The sequence below is a fragment of the Tamandua tetradactyla genome, chromosome 11, assembly GCF_023851605.1.
Source record: "Tamandua tetradactyla isolate mTamTet1 chromosome 11, mTamTet1.pri, whole genome shotgun sequence".
Taxonomy (NCBI): domain Eukaryota; kingdom Metazoa; phylum Chordata; class Mammalia; order Pilosa; family Myrmecophagidae; genus Tamandua; species Tamandua tetradactyla.
Window position 1 is genome coordinate 24646449 of NC_135337.1, and position 4654 is coordinate 24651102.

The window sequence follows — 4654 nt, forward strand, 5'->3', positions numbered from 1 at the left end:
CAAAGAGCAAATATTTGTTTTCATGAGACATGCAGAGGTAAATTTTCAATCCATGAACTATTTCTAACATTCAGCAAAGGTTATTGTTGTTGGTATGATCATGTGAACTTTTTTTCGCTTGAGTAAAAGCATTTTTTATCATTAGGTTGGCTATGGCATGCAAGAGAGTTTCAATAACCCTGCCAAGGTCTTGGTAAACACTTCACTAGTATGACCAGTCCAAAGAATAATGGCTGTCTTGATTATGCTTTGCACAAAACTTAACACACTTCTAGATGGTGTCTCAACAGAGCCTCTTCTCTAACTAAATGTACATGGGTCAGCATTGCTGGGCTTGACTTCCTCCTTCCAACAACAAATTCATCACAACCTTTGTCAAATAGCTTCATGTTCCTTTTTTTCCCAGAGGGGGGAATGTTGTAAAAGGAAGCCATGTTATCTTGTTTCTCCATTTCTTTTAGCAGACTCCCATCTTTTTGAAATTTGAGAAATGCTCCTTTCACCAATTTGTCTAGATCTATTTGTATTGAAATGCCAGCTCAGGGTTTCTTTCCAGTACAATGAATACAACTATTAGTAGCTCCACAATGATCTGTCCTTACTTTGGCTGGTCAATATTTCCCAATATGTCTTCAACAAAGAGAGAGAAATTAATCTCATATGTGGTCATATCTAATGGGGTTTGGTTGCTGTGACAAATGTTTCCCAGCTACAATGATACCATTGGGTATCTGCCACATGTGGTCATAGAACCCAGGGGAAGTTCTATTCAAAGACGCATCAATCTGAAGCTTGTTTATCCAACATCTTCCATTCTGTTAAGAATATCCAAAAGAAATTGTTTTTCTTCACTAGGTAACAGTCAATATAAGTCTATGGCTGGCTTGTCTCAACTGCTGATTTATAGCTTATACTCCATGGCACGGATGATCCACCAAAATTTGTATTTTCAGCATGCTACTGAATAACTCAAGATTATTAGAGTGGATCCAGCCAATATGGATGACCTGTTCTTGCTGGATCACTGCTTCCCTATCATCATGGATGCTACTCTTACAATAGATGATGTTCTTAATCACTCTTGGAGATGAAGGATTAGAGTTAACTTCTTCTTCCTGCCTAAAAGGGCCTGGAGTCAACTATTTTCCTGCATTAACACATTAGTAATGGAGGGGCCAGGCTGTCCACTACTTTATTTAAAAGACTTGCTGCATGGCACACAACTGATCAAAGTTTTTTGCTGCCAACTCGTCTATAGACTCTCAACATGATCAGAAACAGTACCTTCCTATGTAATGAAATTTGGGCCTTCTCTTTTGAGCAACATATGCAGCAGGATGGCTTGGCTAGCCAGACAACTTCAGTTGCTCAATTTTTGAAGACTTTCTTCAGTGGGTTTGTCCAGTCAGTAATAGCAACATCCAACTGCTCTTCCAGTTCAGGAGCACTGGGGTGGTGGTTTGTCTTTTGACTTTTTATGTTTGGCAAGTTCCAGTTCCTTAAAACTCTTAAGTTCAGAAAGTTCTTCTATATCACTGATTCATAGGTAGTTAAGTTGTCCTACTACAGCTGCAAATAGTAGTGTCTTTAGATCATCAGAATTTGACTACTTCAGCCATTCCTTTTTTAAAGATTGCCAGCATATCTGATATGAGGTTGAACTGGGTACCTCTTACATTGCCTTCCTGGATGAGAACAAGGAAAAATGGATGTTCATGCATTTTTCAGTATTGCTTAATGAAATGTAGGGCATTCTTTATGTCATCTATGATCAATAAAACATCTTGAGACTTGTAGAAATCACTTAGGTTGAATATGATTGGATAACAAACCATGTTCTTTTCTAAAATGTGTTGAATCTTTGGTTTACCAAGACAGCCAGAGGGTCTATCCAGTCTTGCAGACCTGAATGGATACCCAAATGGAAATAACCTTTCAAGAGTTCCTGCTGGGGCCATATCTAAATAGGTTCTCTTGTTGAGGAGTTTGAGTTTGAATACCCTATCTGTTGAGAAAAACTTGAAGGCCTTGGTTTTCTGATACAAGTGCTACATGAATAACCAAATCATTTTCCAGTGGGCCCTGACTGGAAAACCTCATGCTAATGCTACATTGGTTTTGTAGCAGAACATAGCACTGGACTAGATCAGTTTCTCTAGGACTGATTAATTCATTGGCCAGGAGTTTTATATTGATATAAAGTGCTTGTCCCCAAAGAAATAATAATTTTCCATCATGGCCATAATTACTAAGGAAATCACTTTTGACTACCAGAATGCGCCAGTTTGAAAATATTATGTACCCTAGAAAAGCCATGTTTTAATCCTGATCCAATCTTATGGGAGCAGCTGTTGCTTTTAATTCTGATTCAATATTGTATGTAGAAGTTTTTGAATAGATTATCTCCGTGGAGATGTGGCATGCTCTTGTAGGTGTGGCCTTTTGATTAGATGGAGATGTGGCATTTTGACTAAGTGGGTCTTGATTAGTTTACTGGAGTCATTTAAAAGAGGAAACATTTTGGAGAGGGTCAGAAACAACAGAGCTGGCAGAAACGTCAGAGCAGAGCTGACACAGATGCTGACACTTGAGAACAGAGACATTGTTTGAAGAAGTTTGGAGCCCAGCAGATGTCACCATAAGATGTTAAGCAAGCCAGAACCTGAAGAAAGCCAAGGGAAGTCAAGAGATGAAAGCCAGCCCTGGAGAAGAACCTCCCAGCAACAGAGGCTGAAAGCAACAGAGCCCAGGAATAAGAGACCAGCAGATGCCAGCCACATATTGGCATAGGTGCTCGAGACCCATTGACCTTTCCTGAGGGCAAGTAACCTCTTCTTGGTGCCTTAATTTGGATGCTTTAACTTCTTTAGAACTGTAAACTTGTAATTTATTAAATTTCCTTTTGAAAAGCTGTTCCATTCTGGTATATTACATTCTGGCAGCTTACTAACCAAAGCACAAGGTTTCTTTTTTTATTTTCCACAAAGTCAGCTGGCACATAATAATACTTTGGTATGGCAGGATATCCTTCTGTCATCTCATGAAGTACTGGAGTCAGAAGATCCTGATATTCCTTTTCTTGTTTGGAAAAACTCCATCAATCATCATATAAAGAAAAAATATGGGAGATTCACATTCAAATGCCATCAAACAACTTAATTTCAGCTGGTCTGTAGCAGTATCTGTTGGGATCTTCCAATATGTTCTATACCCATCTCTTAAGAAATACTTAAATCCATATTTTCCTTTGAATTTTCTAAGCACTTTATCAAATGTCTGGCTAAACAGAGCTTCATCATCTAGGGCAAATGCAGGATACCTTTATACAGTACAACAGGGCAGCATCTGTGTTGTGAGATCTTAATTCTCTAGGTAACAGTGAGCACAATGTTTGCCTTTGCAATTGTGAGCATCAGGATCCACAACTATAACTGACCATGAATAGCCCTGGTTGTCAAAGAGGTTGAATCCATTAATTGTTTCAAGAACTGCTTATGCTAAGCCAATTGAGCTTGAATGTAGTTCTGTACTACCATCATTATATTTTCTCCCTTGTTCCCAGACACAAAAGTCAGGCACATGGTAAATCCTTTCTAGACAAAATTCAGTGTTTTGTATGGAGACCCCATTGGTGTTTAGATAATCTGGAATCTTAAGGAAATCATCTCTACAAGAAAAGAAAATAGAGTGATACTGTGTTTATCTGAAGATGACCATATCCCTCATAGGAGAAGTTTTCATCTCCTGTGTGAGCATTGAATATAAAGTGAAGACATATTGGGTATGGATCCTACTTAAACTGCTGGACCTTATCAGCCTGACACATAGAGTAATAGAGAATTCCTCTCATACTTTAAAAAAAATTATTTTTTATTATTATTACTATTTTTTTTTTCACATGGGCAGGCTCTGTGTAGCTTTCAAACATCTTATAGCCGAGTACTCCAGCTCATGGGTTATCATCATCAACACACCTATATGCAAGAACCAGAACTCAAAGCCCAGCAGCACAATTCAGGCTGTCCTGGATCTCGGATTTTGGATTATCACCACATTTTAGTGGAAAAGAGACCTGTGGTTGGACTTTGATATAGCAACAATGTTGACCTGACAATTCTGTAAAAATGACACAATTTATCCCGTAGAGTTTCATTGTCAGGTCTTGGAAGATCAATGCTTTTAAGAGGTTCATAAACGAAGTCAGACCTTAAGAAAGCAGGTGGAGAGTAGACAACTGCATCAGATGATCTGGCCATTTCAAATTGTTGACTCTAATCATAAGCATTCCAGGCTTATGGTAATCATTCCAGGAGAAGGAATACCACCCATGGTCAGCCAAACCTGAGTGTTTTGTTCAGGTCTTCACTCCAGGACCTTCCAGCTCACTTTGGCCAAGGGTCCAGCCACCCCAGCCATAGCATCAGGGGGCCTCCTCTGACCCCATCTGCCTCTATTTGGATTTTATACCTCAACAAAGAAATGTTCTTGATCGTAAACTGCTGCCTGTGGGTGGGAACTCATTAATAAGTAGGACCTTTAAAAATGTATCATCAGTTAAGATGCAGACTCATTTGGAAATAGGATCTTCTAAGATCTGATTTAAGTGTGACCAAACTGAATGAGGGTAAACTTTGCTTTGTTTGTCTGGAGACCT

At 39.0% G+C, this 4654-nt stretch overlaps 1 pseudogene; it reads right to left on the reverse strand.

The window, feature by feature from the left end:
* Window positions 1-300: 300 nt before the first annotated feature.
* On the reverse strand, window positions 301-4256 carry LOC143649428 (phosphorylase b kinase regulatory subunit beta-like; annotated as a pseudogene).
* Between the last annotated feature and the right edge of the window lie 398 nt (window positions 4257-4654).